Source organism: Notolepis coatsorum (genome assembly GCF_963971535.1).
Source record: "Notolepis coatsorum genome assembly, chromosome: 18".
NCBI lineage: Eukaryota > Metazoa > Chordata > Actinopteri > Aulopiformes > Paralepididae > Notolepis > Notolepis coatsorum.
The window spans coordinates 81,422,377-81,440,400 of NC_140182.1; positions in this window are offsets into that span (position 1 = coordinate 81,422,377).

Consider the following 18,024-nt stretch of genomic DNA (forward strand, 5'->3'; position numbering starts at 1 on the left):
AGGCGGCTCGGATTATGCGGCTGTTGTATGAGGCCCTTAGGGGTAAAGCGCCAAAACATGCGGTCGACTGGTCTGCAGAGAGAGACAAAGCTTTTCTGGATGCCAAGGCTGCCCTAGCCAACGCCACCATGCTGGCACATCCTTCCTTTAAGGCCCCAATCTCCATCACCACCGACGCCTCAGATTTTGCCGTGGGCGCAGTGTTTGAACAGTGGGTAGGCGGGGCTTGCCAGCCGCTCGCTTTTTTCAGCCGCCAGTTAAGCCCCAGCGAGCGGACGTATAGCACCTTCGATCGGGAGCTCCTCGGCCTCTACCTTGCCATCCGCCATTTTCGTTTCCTGCTGGAGGCCCGCCAGTTCACGGCCTTCGTGGATCACAAGCCGCTGACGTTCGCCATGGCCAAGGTGTCTGAGCCATGGTCCGCCCGTCAACAGCGACAGCTCTCATATGTCTCAGAGTTCACTACTGACATTCAACATGTGGCAGGTAAAGCAAACCTTGTCGCAGACTGCCTCTCCCGGGCTGTAGTGGGCGCCATCCACTTGGGGCTGGATTACACCGGTATGGCGGCGGACCAGGCTACCGACCCTGAAGTGCAAGATTTCAGGTCAGCCACCTCAAGCCTGCGGTTAGAGGATGTGGTTTTTGACAGCGCTGGCACCACACTCCTGTGTGATGTCTCTATGGGACAGGCCCGCCCCATCGTTCCCACAGGATGGAGGCGGCGTGTTTATGACGCTGTTCACGGCCTCTCCCACCCGGGAAAGGAACCTACGCAGAGGCTAGTGTCCGCCAAGTTTGTCTGGCCTGGGCTTAGAAAAGATGTAAGAGACTGGGCTGACTCCTGTTTGGAGTGCCAGCGCGCTAAAGTGTACGTCACACCAAGGCCCCCCTGCAGCACTTCCCTGTACCTGAAAGGAGGTTCGACCATGTGAACGTTGACCTAGTGGGCCCCCTGCCCCCCTCACACGGCTTCAGTTACCTCTTTACTATGGTAGACAGGACTACCCGTTGGCCAGAGGCAGTTCCACTGTCAGGCACGACGTCCGCCGAGGTGGCCAGAGCCTTTATTGGAACCTGGGTCGCCCGGTTTGGCACTCCAGCCGACCTCTCTTCAGACCGGGGCCCACAGTTCACGTCCGAGCTCTGGAACACGGTCGCCAAGAGCCTGGGCGTGAAGCTACACCGGACTACATCATACCACCCGCAGGCCAATGGGTTATGCGAGCGCTTTCACCGCTCAATGAAAGCAGCACTTCGGGCCAGCCTTACTGACTGACCGTCTCCACCTCAGAATGACGCAACCAGACCTGGATTCAGCAGACTACGGGAGAGACCAAGCGAACGACGTATTGCTCACCATGGAGCGCTTCTTCCAGGGAGATTTCTGCTCTTCATCCACGTGGGAGAGGATGCAGCTACACGCGCTGCTCTCCGGTGCAAGTGCGACGTGCGGCGCAGAGCAGGCTCCACTGCTCGCGGAATACGACCGCCTGCTGGGACTGGTTATTCGTGCGCTCTGGTCCCCTGCTCCCAACGAAGCCACGGCTACCAGCACGCCCTCCTCCACAAGTAAGGCCTCTACTGCCACCGCAGCAGTTAGCGTTGGTCCCGCAGCCTTCACTGCCCAGGCCGTTAGCCCAGCCCTTAGCATAGCCGTTAGCCTAGCTTCCACAGCTAGTGCTGCTAGCGTAGCTCGCGCTGCGCGTAGGTCTCGGAGAGCTGGTAGTGCTAGAAAGGCTAGCTTAGCCCCACCTGCCAGACCACCGGTGGTTAGCACCTCAGCTAGTCCTACTAGCATAGGCCCCGCGGTCCTCACTGCCCCGGCAGCTAGCACAAGCCCAGTAGCTAGTACTGTCCCTGTAGCAGTTAGCACCTCAGCTAGTCCTACTAGCATAGGCCCTGCGTCCCTCACTGCCCCGGCAGCTAGCACAAGCCCAGTAGCTAGTACTGTCCCTGTAGCAGTTAGCACCACAGCTAGTCCTACTAGCATAGGCCCTGTGGCCCTCACTGCCCCGGCAGCTAGCACGAGCCCAGTAGCTAGTACGGCCCCTGTAGCAGTTAGCACCATAGCTAGTCTTACTAGCATAGGCCCCGCGGCCCTCACTGCCCCGGCAGCTAGCACAAGCCCAGTAGCTAGTACTGCCCCTGTAGCAGTTAGCACCTCAGCTAGTCCTACTAGCATAGGCCCCGCGGCCCTCACTGCCCCGGCAGCTAGCACAAGCCCAGTAGCTAGTACTGCCACTGCAGCAGTTAGCCTCCGCAGCCTTCACTGCCCAGGCTGTTAACACTGCCCAGACAGCCATCTCAGGCCCTATAGCTAACAAGGCCTCTGATGCTGGGACCGCCTCGTCCGCCGGCAAGGCCCCTGTGGTTAGCTTAGCCCCTGTAGCCAATGTAGCTTTGGCAGTGTGGTAAATTCCCACAGACTTTCTACAATAATTTGAGGTTATTGTAGCCCAACACAATGAGATTGACTATCTGGAAGGAGGAGGAAAGATTCATACTTGATAGAATTGTTGGTCTCCTCATCAGACTTTAGCAGATGAGGAATAAAACGTGTAGGCCAGACAAACCGGAATTGTAGTTCAACTCAGCTGATTTATTTGATCAGAGCCAGGAGTCCAAGGTGAATAGAACAAAGGATTTATCAGAAAACATCAACATGGCTGCTGTGTACAGGAATCAACAATCAGGTTTGCATCTCAAACCTAAATACTGCACATCAAACAGTCACTTGGTTAACATAATTTGAACATACATTGACTATGCTGTACACATTTATACATGAGTAAATCTGGTTTCAGATATTAAGGATTTACACTAAACTTTAAACAACAAATGGTGTTTTCCCATGATTTACTCACATAAAATGCATCAGCTCACAGTAGTCTCTGGGTGGACGAAGCGGTGGAGCCCCCAGACCCCCTGTGGTGGTCCCGGTCTGAGAGCTCCCGAATTACAATTTGTCTCTTCCTTATATCCTATCATGTCTAGCCAAAATAGCACTATTCCAGTTGATCCAATCATACATCTCCTGTGGGCGCCTTCTGTGGGGGGTTGGTGTTTTCTTCCTGTTGGGGCTTTGATCTCCTGTGTGGATCTTGACTCAATACCCAGAGGGGCCGCTAGTGGCCCCCGTCATTGTCTTCCTGATGGGTCTGTCCCAACAGAAATCTCCTCTTAAATGAATAATATATAACTTTAACATTCCTTCTATATGGCTATAGATGTCTGATATCATCCAAGTACAGTCAGTGCTTTCTTAGACTGATACCAGATATCATATGAGACCTTTTGATACTAAACAGTTGATTAATAGATTGTCCTGTCTTATAATGTCAGAGCCAGTATGAGGTCTCTGGTTAGACCAGCTGTGCTCTGCGGTAATCTGGTCACAGTAGGTGTGACCTTTGTCTCTTTGTTCCGAGTACATTTGTTAGTGGGGGTTTATTGACTATTTCTGTAACACCAGTATCACTTAAAACACCCTCTACTGTTGAAAGGGCACACATTCCTTTTTGCAGTATGGTTCTCTAATTTATTCACACATATTAATTATGAAATTCCAAGGCAATATTACCACATTCCCCACTTTGGCAATTCACATTGTCATATACTGTATATTGACTTGATTTTCATACTAACCATACATAATAAAATTCATTTTTTCCCAAAATTTAAATTCATTTTTTTCAAAATTTCTCCATTTTTTCTTTTTCCATTTTTCTTTGGTACATCTCATCAATTTTTGCCTTCTTGTCTTCTTCTTTTCTTTCCCACATTTCCCCTGACTATGGCCCCCTCCCGGGGAATCCAAATGACCCATTCATCCAGAACCCCAATTAACCTACTCTGCCTTAAATGAAACAGTGTTTACCACTCTTTCATCCGGCTTTGTTCTTCTGGGCTCACAGCCAGAGGCCTATTTGTTGAAAACAATTAAAACAATTTAGTCTAAACATTACACATTTCAAATAAAACACAATTTTTTAAAATTATGGTATTCGTTTACATGATCTGGGGAGACAGAAATTAGTATTCATTCTTTCATACATTTTGCTTCTCCTCTCCTGTTAATTCCTTTTCCAAGTCAGCCCAATCACATTTTGCATAATCAACTCAGTTGGTCTTCTCACCTCTCCCCCCTTTTATGAACATCCCTATGGACATAAACCTTACCACCTCTGCGCACAGACGGACAGGGAGGGCGGAGCAGCACCCAAGGGAAAAAAAATGTTCACCAGAAATTACCGGCCATAACCTACACCTAATCTCCTACCTATGTGTATGTGTTTAGTTCAGTACTCTTGCGTTGTGTCATAATCTATACCAGTTGTTACCGTTCAGTCACCTCCCGTCCAACATACCACTCAATCACACAGAGGCCCTTGTTCAACGCTTTGGTTGCACAGTCTCCGACCGTTTTCGCCCCCCCCCCCCCCCTCCACCCCATGTCGGCCAGCCTCAGCTGAAGCCAATGTTTTTAGGCCTGGACCTTGTCATATTCTGTCCCATGACTGTATTTCCATGGATCTACAGACGAACGACTCCGTCAGTCTGGAGGTTTGTCCCAACCTCCGGCCTTTGTATCCGGGGCTATATTGAAGGAGGGGCCGCAAGCGACCTCTTTCCACAGTCCAACAACCTCCCACAGGAACTGACTGAACGGGTTCACACCATCGTGTCATAATCTAATGAAATGTATTCCTACACATTTTCCCCATGATCCCTCCACTTGTGATGGTCCATCCTCCCTCTCCGACTGAACTGCAAGGGAACAAAAACACAGAACAAATTTTCCTTATACAATATGTCAAATATTTCTCAAGAGACGCCAAATGGTTAATCATTATGCAAAACGTAATGGGACCACTTAACTGCCATCGATCTGTCCCAATGCATCCCACGCTCCAACAGTCCTCTCACCAGATCATGACAGAGAAACAACAAACAAAAGGCAAATAATCAAAAAAAACATTCCAACAGATGTGAAAGCCAATCAAATGAAATTAACCAGCTCCAACCGCAGACCACCTCAATGGTTATTTAGAAAGAAAAGAAAAGAAATCAAAACTCTACATCTAAACCTTTCATAACCAAAACAGTAAATCAATACATCTCATCACCCAACCGTACCATTCACACATGTCAGTGACTTTGACACCTCTTAAGCCAGCACATTCTCTTTCTACAGGCTCCATCCACACCCATTCAGGCCACACAACATAGATTAACAATAGAAAAGAAATCTAAAAATTTAACTTCAATACCTCATCCCTACAAAACATTCAACAGAAATCAAATCAAATGAAAGTAATAAAGACAAACTCCTTCAGTAAAACAAATGATATGAAACAAATGATAATGGTATAACCCAAGTGGTTCGATACACTCCTTACCTAAACACATTTTGTTATCTTTAAGACTAGTTTCACCTTAAGTGAAAGCTAAGTTGTGTGTGTGTATGCATGTGTGATCAAATTGTGTGAATGTGTCTGTGTGTGTCTGTGTGTGTGTGTGTGTGTGTCTGTGTGTGTGTGTGTGTGTGTGTGTATGGGTAATGTAAAGCAGAACATGGGGCCCATCCCCCGCTCAAGCACCCACTGAAATCAAAAGACACTCAGCTCATCCTCACATGTCTAGGTATTCCATGACGAGACGTGCTGCTGAGAGGACGCTGGCGTTTGATGTCGCCGCTTCTCAGTCGCTCCACTGAGTTAACGTTCCTTCCCTTACTAAACATTTTTTGTCTGGGCTACTAACGTTAGATTCAGATCTTTTTTTACTTTGCCATAACAGTGTGATAATTTTCATTTATCCGGTTTTTGTGTTTACTCACCCTCTCTGCTGATCAGCTGGGCTAGTGTTTGCTACCTGCCCGCTGTCAGCGTCAGCTGTTAGCATCGTTAGCCCCGTTGTCAAACTAGCCAGCCGGCTTCCCTCTACTCCTGGGTTTTCGGTTTGGATCATCTTTTTTCCATCACATGTTTTTCCCCAACTGGATTAACTCTCTACATGTACCTGGATTGTTCGTGAGTTCTGATCACTCCACCGCAGTGTGCTGTTGTCCGAGGCTGGATTCGTTGTGTGTGGCTGGTCGTTAGCCGGTTAGCTGCTCCGGTCGATATGCTAACATACTCCTCTCACCAACTTCGGAGCTTTTTCAACGCAGCTGCGCCAATCTGGCTGGATACCATCAGATCACTCGGACTCCTTCAACGCCCCCGCTATATACATCGAGCATCCCGCTACAAACTCATCTGCACAGATTCCACTATTCCAGTGGTAGTATCTGCTCTGCGCTTCCGTGTTGTTCATCAACGTCATCACAACACACCTCACGTGCGCACCAGCTGTCTGAAGCCCCTGGCCTGCTCAGACAGTAGCACCCCTCCCACTCTGCCTGTCTCCTCCACAGCCACGTTCATGCTGCTCAATACTCGCTCCCTCAATAACAAGGCACTACTCATCCATGATATCATCACTGAAAGAAAACTGGATTTTTTATGTTTGACTGAAACATGGCAAAATAAACAGGATTTCATCACACTAAACCAAGCTACACCCCCTGGTTACATCTACCTCCAGAAACCGCGCTCCACGGGCCGTGGCGGCGGGCTGGCTGTCATTCATCGTACAGACTTCCAGGTCAAGGAGATCCCCACTCCTGATCTCACATCATTCGAATGCATTACATTCTCTCTCTCCGGATCTCCTGAACCTCAACCTCAATTCGCCCTGATTTACCGCCCCCCCAAAGCCTCCACCACCTTCCTGTCAGAGCTAACCGAGCTCCTGTCCTCCTTCTGCTCCAGGTCCCTCACCACCTATCTGCTCGGAGATTTCAACATTCATGTTGACTCCACCAACTGCAACTTTGCCGCTGATTTCCTGTCGCTTCTGGACTGCCTCAGCATCACGCAGCATGTCCAGGGCCCCACCCACTCCAAAGGTCACACTCTGGATCTGGTCTGCTCCACCGGTAACCCCCCCTCCCACCTGCAGTGTCTAGACCTTGCGGTATCTGACCACCATGCCATTCTTTTCACTGTCCCTATCCCCCCGCCCAGGCAGCGCCCAACGCGCACCCTCACATTCAGGGACACCAAGTCAGTGTGTGCATCAGCCCTATCTGACCTCATCACTACCCACATGGCCCCGGTTCCCTCCGATACCTCCCCGGACACCTTAGCAGCCCGTTACAATGCCGCCCTCTCCCTCAGCCTGGACTCTCTGGCGCCCCTCAGAAGCCGGAATGTGTCCTTTCCTCGCCCTGCCCCATGGTTTACCTCTGACCTCCGCTCTATGAAAAGAGTGGGTCGACGACTGGAGCGACTCTCCAGGCGATCTGGCCTCACCGTCCACCGTCTGGCCTTCGTCGACCACGTGAGGTCCTACAGAGAGGCTCTCTCCAAGACCAGGACCGCGTACTACTCCACCCTCATCACCTCACAGCAAAATAACCCCAGATCACTTTTTTCAACCATAAATCGTCTCCTCCGCCCTCTCACTGCCTCCCATACTGATGCTCCTGACCTCTGCTCTAAGTTCCTGGACTTTTTCCAGGCTAAAGTGACTTCCATCCACCAACAACTCATGGTGCCCGCCCCCTCCCCTCCTCACTTACCCCTGACGCCGGACTACATGCTCCCAGCTGCATCCCTCCATCCCCAGTGCTCTCTCTCCTCCTTCTCCCCAGTGGATGTTCCGCTGGTCATGAAGCTGGTTACCAGAGCCAAAGCTTCCACCTGCTCCCTCGACCCCATGCCTACGGTACTGGTCAAGGCCTGCCTTCCTACCCTCTGCCCCATCATAACGGACATCATCAACTCCTCTCTGTCATCTGGAATAGTTCCCTCCTGTTTCAAAACCGCCTCCATCACTCCCATCCTAAAAAAGCCTGGTTTGGACCCTGAGGTGCTGGACAACTACCGGCCGATCTCCAACCTTCCTTTCCTAAGCAAAACCTTGGAAAGGGCAGTCGCCGCCCAGCTTCATCAACATCTGTCCAACCATGAGCTCTACGAACCCCTTCAGTCAGCCTACCGAGCACATCACAGCACAGAGACCGCCCTCATCAAGATCACTAATGACCTCCTCCTTGCTGCAGACTCCGGACACATCAGCCTCCTCATCCTTCTCGACCTCTCCGCGGCGTTCGACACAATATCCCACTCAGTCCTCCTCAAATGCCTCTCCGACAACCTAGGCATCACCGGTACAGCTCTGTCATGGTTTCATTCATATCTCACTAATAGATCTCAGTTTGTCAGCGTCAGCGGCTCATCCTCCCCCCCGGCCCCAGTCAACCACGGTGTCCCCCAGGGCTCTGTGCTGGGTCCCCTACTATTCACCATCTACATGCTCCCCCTCGGTCAGATTATACGTCACCACGGACTCAACTTCCACTGTTATGCTGATGATACTCAGCTCTACATCAGCACCTCACCATCCTCCCAGCTCCCCCCACAGTCTGTAGTCAACTGCCTCCACGCTATAAAAACCTGGATGGCAACCAAATTACTCAAACTCAACAGCAAAAAGACAGAGCTCATGGTTGTGGCCCCCAAGGCACTGCTCGGGAAGGTTGGAGATCTCCTCCTCCACGTTGACGGCTCTTCCATCTCCCCGTCTCTCGAAGTCCGTAACCTAGGCGTCACCCTTGACTCCACACTTTCATTTCACTCCCACATCAAATCTGTCACCAAGTCTGCCTTCTACCACCTCAGGAACATCTCCCGTCTCTGACCCTCACTCTCAGACTCTGTGGCGGAGACCCTGATCCACTCATTTGTCACCTCCCGGTTGGACTATTGTAATGGAGTCCTGTTCGGGGTACCCAGCAAAGCCCTGGACAGGCTCCAGTATGTCCAGAACTCAGCTGCCAGGGTTCTCACTCACACCAAGCCCTGGCAGCACATCACCCCCACCCTCATCCATCTCCACTGGCTTCCAGTCAGGTTCCGCATCACCTTCAAACTCCTGCTCCTCACCTACAAATCCCTCCATGCCCTCGCCCCCCGGTACCTGTCTGATCTCCTCCACCAGTACACTCCATCCCGGAACCTACGATCCTCTGATCGAGGTCTCCTCTCCATCCCTCGCACCAGGTTACGGACTTTTGGGGACAGAGCCTTCAGCGTGGCGTCCCCTACCCTCTGGAACTCTCTCCCCCCCGAAATCCGCAACGCCCCAACCCTGGACACCTTCAAATCCGCTCTAAAAACACACCTCTTCACCAAGGCTTTCCCCATCAGTTAGTTTTAGATTAAATTAGGTCCATTATCCCCTACTTTCCCTCATCCCCTCTTCCCCCTCCCCCCCTACTTTCCTTGCCCTATTTTTTGTCCTGATTGTAAAGCGACCTTGGGTTCTATGAAAGGCGCTATATAAATTTGATTTATTATTATTATTATTAGGTAAACACTCATAACCAAAGCCATTCACGCTTGTTTCACTCATGCATCAAAACTCTCTCATTCAACACACATTTAACTCATTAATCATCACTCAGGTCCACAGACAACGTTAGTTTCCCTTCCTTCCTGCTCTCAGCTGTCTCCAGGCTAAACACAATCTACCCTTATTTCTGCACTCCTACCCTCACTTCAAAGATGGACTGGACCCATCTTAAATTTAGAACCATCCCTGCCGTCCAGTGCACAGACAGTTTCCAATTATTCCCTTATCAACCAGTTAACTTTCATAAGTCATAACCCCAAATGAATGCCACTTTCTTGATTGTCTCACTCACTTAACCCAGCTGTGTTCTGTATTAGCAACTGTCTCCTGCATCTTCACCTCTGACCTCTCTCATCCTGTTGCATCTAATCTCTCTCATCCTGTCATAAAAGAACAGCTATTGTAAGCAGCTGTACATCCTGACCCCCCTTGGGCATATTGGCCCGCCTCAAAAGGATTCCTACCCCCCTGGGTAATATAACCTTCTCGACTTTTGCCTCCTTCATGACCCATGCATACAGTCTCCCCTGAGCACAAAGGCTTTTGACACAAAGACCCTATCTCCTCACTTCATGAAATAACCTTCATCTGTAAATCATTAAATGGTTAATCACACTTCTCATCTTCCCAGAGGCAAGCCGCCCCCAGGTTTTTGAATTAATCACACATTCCCAGGGAGAAGGCCAACCCCCTCCCCAGCGTATAAAATTATTAAGGATCAATAAAAACAATCATGTCAAAATTTGTCATCTTCAGCAAGCCTCCATCAATAAATTATCCTACAAGTCGGAGGCTTGTGTCAACATTTTAACACTGTATTAAAGATTTAACAATCTAAAACAAGCATAAACACATGTCCTAACCATATTAACAGTGTATTAAAGATTTAACAATCTAAAACAAGCATCAGTAAATTATCCTGCTTCACAACCGGGCTTGTATCAAATTCCACTACAAAAACATTTAGCAAATAATATAAACATTATCCTATATAAATCTTCAGTGTTATTAAAGCTATAACAAGTATCAACATCTGACATTTCAACATCAATGCATTCTATACAAGCATCTTAATTCAAGCTACATAAAACAAAACATCATTCTACTCAAGCTTACCATTGTACATGTTACACAAATTAAAAATATCCTCTTACCCGTTATTTCTATCCCCTGAGCGAACTATACCGAATGCACCAGACCCAATCCACGTTGTACCGCGCATGCGCAGTGGCAACCGAAGCGACTGTTAACGTTGCTATGACAACCAAGGTCTGCCACGACATTCATAACATGCCACGACATTCATAACCTGCCACGACATTTATCACGTTATCTACCACGTTATCCACCCCTTCCCCAACATCATCCTCAAAACTCGAAACGTGACATATGCCGCCCCCAAACACCACAAAACAACGGCATGCAAGCTAACTAGCTTTAGCCAGCTCTAATGCGACGTTCAAGGCCCTCACGGGAGCCGTGCCTTTCAAGATCCGTTCATCCACGCAATTCGCTCAGTACCAACCAAAGCATAAACAACTCACACAAGCTTAAAATAACCAACCACCCTAACAGAAAATAATTTTCAAAACATTTACACCGACCAACGCCGCACATATAGTTCAACACGAATCCTTTCTCCTACCTACTCCGCCTCACTCCATAGCACCGCGAACGTTACATACTCCCCACAACACCATGACGTCACCAAGCAGCGAATCCCTAATATCATATTATACCATCGTTACTGCATCAATAATAACCCTCAAAACGGCCACAATTTCGCCACCCTGCGTCTCAACCGCCTCTTACTTGTAATCGCCGCCACAGTGTTTAATCAATTCTCTCATAACGCCATCGTAACGTCCCCAGTTTCACCGCAGACTTTTCCACAGAGCCAAGCCAGCTAGCCCCAACCAACAGCAGGGACTCGCCTCAAACATATGTCCGTTGGCCATTAAAATATCATAACAAAACCATTAAGTACTTATCAGTCAGTTCGACCGAATTGTTTTTGTATCACAGCGAACGTAATTAATCAACAGGCCGGTTTCGCTCAAGATTAAAAAGGATACTATGCCTAAGGACGGCAAATATATCTACATTTAATTATTGTGCTATAATTCTACCATAGAACGTACAACGCACCCTTGAGGTCGCCGGCACCCTATACTTCCATTAATTACTACGTTTTAATCCTGCAATCGCACAGATCCCTGCGCTGATCATGCCAGGGTCTAACAATCTTTCACCATACTTGACTTGTATGTTCTGAAATAGTAACAGAGCCCTTAGCCCGACGCATTTATGCCCATACTGACCCACTCACGGTCCCCGTCCCGCCTATTCTGTGGCTACAAGCAGGGACACAATGCACCTTGGACCCAGCTCCCCTTCCATTTCAGAACAGTCAAATCTCCCCGTCTTACCTGCGCCCTCTTCCTGAGAATAATTTTTAGGGCAATCACATACTCAGAACGCGCCCCTGTCGTACACAACAGAATAACCGTGCTTCCTAGCAAGAAAAGCCTTTTACCTGCCGTCATGCGACGCCACCCCCGTTATAACATGACCAGATATCCTGTGCGGCACCAATACGCAATCACATTATTATAACATGAGGCCTTGTAATTACTCCAACTTCCCCGTACAGTTCATAAAGTATATTCCATACGAGTTAACCAACCCAACCCCCGTGGCCCGCATAGGCCGAGACCGGCCTCCTGTGTCCGAATGAACATACAAACACAAAAAGCCCACGTTTGCATGTTCACTGCACAACAAGCACGATCGTCATACCTCCGGACATCCTAACCTAAGACACCGCAACCCCCCTGCCCCATGCATGCAGAAGCCATATTCACCGTGGGCCCCAAACAGTGGCGTACACAACCAACCTTCATCCTGTTCCTCTCTCTCCTCCATTCAGACAACAAGCCCATCGATAATCACTCCAAACGCAGCAACACCCCAGCTCTTTGCCCCGTGTCCCCAACACACAGCAAGGTCCAGATATGATACATATGACAAGACCCTACCGCACCTTTTCAGGGGGAGACACAAAGGGTAGGGAAGAACGGCACCATTTCTGTGGTAAATTCCCACAGACTTTCTACAATAATTTGAGGTTATTGTAGCCCAACACAATGAGATTGACTATCTGGAAGGAGGAGGAAAGATTCATACTTGATAGAATTGTTGGTCTCCTCATCAGACTTTAGCAGATGAGGAATAAAACGTGTAGGCCAGACAAACCGGAATTGTAGTTCAACTCAGCTGATTTATTTGATCAGAGCCAGGAGTCCAAGGTGAATAGAACAAAGGATTTATCAGAAAACATCAACATGGCTGCTGTGTACAGGAATCAACAATCAGGTTTGCATCTCAAACCTAAATACTGCACATCAAACAGTCACTTGGTTAACATAATTTGAACATACATTGACTATGCTGTACACATTTATACATGAGTAAATCTGGTTTCAGATATTAAGGATTTACACTAAACTTTAAACAACAAATGGTGTTTTCCCATGATTTACTCACATAAAATGCATCAGCTCACAGTAGTCTCTGGGTGGACGAAGCGGTGGAGCCCCCAGACCCCCTGTGGTGGTCCCGGTCTGAGAGCTCCCGAATTACAATTTGTCTCTTCCTTATATCCTATCATGTCTAGCCAAAATAGCACTATTACAGTTGATCCAATCATGTGGTTGCCCCCACCTCTGGGTTTCTCTGGGGGGAGGCCGGCTGCCCCCCCCTTTGATCTCCTGTGTGGATCTTGACTCAATACCCAGAGGGGCCGCTAGTGGCCCCCATCATTGTCTTCCTGATGGGTCTGTCCCAACAGAAATCTCCTCTTAAATGAATAATATATAACTTTAACATTCCTTCTATATGGCTATAGATGTCTAATATCATCCAAGTACAGTCAGTGCTTTCTAAGACTGATACCAGACATCATATGAGACCTTTTGATACTAAACAGTTGATTAATAGATTGTCCTGTCTTATAATGTCAGAGCCAGTATGAGGTCTCTGGTTAGACCAGCTGTCCTCTGCGGTAATCTGGTCACAGTAGGTGTGACCTTTGTCTCTTTGTTCCGAGTACATTTGTTAGTGGGGGTTTATTGACTATTTCTGTAACACCAGTATCACTTAAAACACCCTCTACTGTTGAAAGGGCACACATTCCTTTTTGCAGTATGGTTCTCTAATTTATTCACACATATTAATTATGAAATTCCAAGGCAATATTACCACAGCAGCTACCCCCTTTGCTCTCTCAACAGACACGGGCCCCATAGCTAACAAAGCCTCCGATGCTGGGACCGCCTCGTCGGCCGGCAAGGCCCCTGTGGTTAGCCTAGCTCCCGTAGCTTGCACTGCTAGCAGAACCTCTGCCCCCACAGCTAAGTCAAGGTTTTATTCTGTTAGGAGGCTCAGGGTAGGCTTGTTCTCTACCACTAGCTTACTCCCTCCTGCTACTGCTAGCGAGGCTTATGCAACTGGCAGAACATTTGGTGATAGAGCAGCCTCTGCAGTAGCTACCTACCTAGCTGCCCTCGCGTGCACAGGCCCTATAGCTAACGTAGCCTCAGATGCTGGGACCGCCGCTTCGGCCGGCATGGCCTCCGTGGTTAGCACAGCCCCTGCCGCTAGTGTAGCCTTGGTAGCTACCACCTCAGTCCAGTCTGCTAGAGCCCCGCCTGCTAGCGTAGCACGCACTTCTAGCAGGTCTCAGAAGGCTAGCAAAGCTAAGAAGACTAGCATAGTCCTTCCTGCTAGTGTAGCATCTACAGCTAGCACATCCCCCACTGCTAGCAGACTCTCTGCAGCTAGTACTGCTCCTGCACTTAGCTCAGCCCCTGCTAGCGTACTCCAGGTTGCCTATGTAGCCTCTACCACCAGCATGTCTCCCACTGCTAGGACTGTCCCTTCAGCTAGCAAGGTCAGTTTCCCCACTGCTAGGACTGCCCCTTCAGCTAGCAAGGTCAGTCTCCCCGCTGCTAGGACTGCCTCTTCAGCTAGCAAGGTCAGTTTCCCCACTGCTAGAACTGCCCCTTCAGCTAGCAAGGTCAGTTTCCCCACTGCTAGGACTGCCCCTTCAGCTAGCAAGGTCAGTCTCCCCGCTGCTAGGACTGCCCCTTCAGCTAGCAAGGTCAGTTTCCTGGGAGCCGCCCCGTCTGCTAACCCCTCTGTCTCGTCCGTTAGAGCCCCTGCTGCTAGCCACCTAGTCCTGTCCACTAGAGTCCCTACTGCTAGCGCCTTAGCCCCACCGGCTGGTGTAACCCTAGCAGCTAGCACAGGCCCGGCAGCTAGCATATCCCAGGTAGCTAACCCAGTTTCTACTGCCAGTTTAGCCCCTGTTAGGGCAACTCTAGCTGTCCCTGTACCTCCTCCGGCTCCCGGGGAGACCCCGACGTCTGGTCCGGGTCATGCTCCTGTCGCCGGGGAGTCTCCTGCCTCCGGCTCCTCGTCTGGTCCAGCCCGGCGCCGTGGTCCACGCCGTGGTCTACGCCGTGGTCTGCACCGCGGTCGATCTGCACCTGGAGAGTCGTCTGGTCCAGCCCTGCGCTGTGGTCAACGCCGAGGTCTGCACCGAGGTCGATCTGCACCTGGAGAGTCGTCTGGTCCAGCCCTGCGCCGTGGTCTACGCCGTGGTCAATGCCGAGGTCTGCACCGAGGTCGATCTGCACCTGGAGAGTCGTCTGGTCCAGTCCTGCGCCGTGGTCTACGCCGTGGTCAACGCCGAGGTCTGCACCGAGGTCAATCTGCACCTGGAGAGTCGTCTGGTCCAGCCCTGCGCCGTGGTCGACGCCGTGGTCTGCACCAAGGTCAACGCCGGGAGGGGCTCCCATCCGGGGTCCCGCGCCCGGTCCCAAGATCTCCACCTGGAGTGGTCCTCGTCCGGGGTCCTGCTCTGGGGTCGTCGCCTCCGCCCTTCATCTCCGGGCCCCCTCGTTCGGTCCCGGGGTCTGCACCTGGAGTGTTCCCCGTCCGGGGTCCTGCTCTGGAGTTGTTGCCCTCGCCCCTTTGTTCCGGGCCTCCTCACCGGGCCCCTGTCCCAGTGCCCGGCCTCCGCCGTTGGGCTCCTGTCCCTGTCTCCAGCCCCCCTCACCGGGCCCCTGTCCCCGTCTCCGGCCCCCCTCGCCGGGTCCCTGTCCCCGTCTCCAGCCTCCCTCTCCGGGCCTCTGTCCCTGTCTCCAGCCCCCCTCACCGGGCCCCTGTCCCCTGTCCCCGTCTCCAGTCCCCCTCACCGGGCCCCTGTCCCCGTCTCCGGCCTCCCTCACCGGTCCTCTGTCCCCGTCTCCAGCCCCCCTCTCCGGTCCTCTGTCCCCGTCTCCAGCCTCTCTTACCGGGCCCCTGTCCCCATCTCCAGCCCCCCTCACCGGGCCCCTGTCCCCGTCTCCAGCCCCCCTCACCGGTCCTCTGTACCCGTCTCCAGCCCCCCTCTCCGGGCCTCTGTCCCTGTCTCTAGCTCGCCTCTCCGGGCCTCTGTCTCTGTCCCCCTCTCCAGTGCCCCTGGTCCCGTGCCCTGTGCGCCCTTCTCCGGGCTCCCCTCTGGTCCTGTTCCCCGGCCCCCCGGCTTCAGTTTTCCGTGTCCTCGTCCCCAGTTTTTTCCGGGGTCTCTGCCCTTTGCCCTGTCTGTCCCTGGACGGTCTTATGGGTCGTCTGGGAGCCTCCCCTTCAGGGGGGGGGGGTACTGTCATGATCTGAACTTTCTGGACAGTCCTCTGGCGCCCCTTGGGCGGTCTGTTTGCGGTGCTACGGGCCCTCCCTTGCCACCCTTCATATGGACCGTTACGTACATATATTGTCAAATCTGTTGTTGTCCTCATGTATTCTCATTCTGTCACAATGTTGAATCCCTACCTGGCTACCTGGCTCAAGACCTGGCTGCCTATTATTAGTTATCACTAATGCATTGCCCATGTTCTTGTTCCCCGTGTTGTTATGTTTACATATGTTTAATCCCAAGACCTGGCTGCCTATTATTATGTGTCCCTATTATCCCTGTTATTGTTAGTGTCTAGTCTTGTTCCCTCTGTGTATTCATGTTCCTGTGTGTATCCATATTCATGTTCCTCTCTTCCCCAGCTGTTCCTGTTTAGCAATCACTGTTAGTATATATTCTGTGCTGTCCTGTTACTCCCCTGTCGGTTCATAAACGTATCTTGTGTCGTCCGTTGTTGTCAGAACATTATTATCATTATACCATTGTGGTTGTGATAGCACCCTTCCGTGCTATTCACGCTTGTACCCTTTGTTGTATATTCTTTATCTGCCGGCTTAGGCTGTGGTACGTTTATTGTTTTGTTGTTGTAGTTGTACTCCAAAGAGTGAAGTAAAGCCTCTTCTCAACTACACCCTGCTTGTGTCCTGCCTCTCTCATTCCTGTATTGCGCCTGGGTCCACACAACAACAACGAGATTCTTACAAACACAGGTGGGGCAAGTGATGGAAAGTGGAAATATGATACCTTTTAATGAACTTAAAACACAGTTTGGGCTGAAAGACACAGAATTTGTATCTTATTTACAAATACAATCAGTTATTAAATCATTGTTGTCTAAACCCATAGCTATAGGAACAAACAGAGTCTTGGAAGACAGGCAGGAAAGGCATTGTCTCTGCAATGTATAAACTATCATGTTCAACCACCCCTGATACCAATACCCAAACTAAAGTCCAATGGGAGCGAGACATGGGTATACCCATATCTGAAACACAATGGGAAGCAGCACTTTGGAATACTAAAATATCAAAATGTGTTAGATATCAAATTTTACAATTAAAGATACTACACAGGATAATGCCCTGTACACTGAATAAAATGAATCACACCCTACCCAAATTATGCTGGCATGGGTGTAGAGTAGAGGGTACGCTCATGCACTTGCTGTGGCACTGCCCACTTGTTAGGCAATTTTGGTTGGACATTGCTGAGGACCTGTCAGTTACTCTCCAAATTGACATTAATCCTTGCCCTATAACTTGTATATTGGGCGTAAAAATTGACACTGCTCAAGCAAAGATTGTAAATAATATTGTAGCACTGGCTTTTCTAGCATGCAAACGAATTATTTTAATGAACTGGAAAGAACGCAAACCGAACTGCTTCAGTTTGGAGAACTGGCGCAAGGACTTCATGGACTTGATATCAATGGAACAGGCTGCTCTATCTCTTCAAGAGAGTGATAGGCCCGATGGCCTTCAAGGTCCCTGGAACTTTATTAGATCACTATCTTGAATATGTTTGTGTACTACTGAACCTTTGTAACACTCTGCAACCCCCCTCACCCCCTTGTTATTATTATTATTATTATTATTATTATTATTATTATTATTATTATTATTATTATTATTATTATTATTATTATTATTATTATTATTATTATTATTATTATTATTATTATTATTATTATTATTATTATTATTATTATTATTATTATTATTATTATTTTTTTTGTCTTAGTTTATCTTGTCATGTATGTATTGTCTTGCTTGTGAAAAATAAAAACTTTAAATATGAAAAAAGGTGCGTTTGACTCAGTA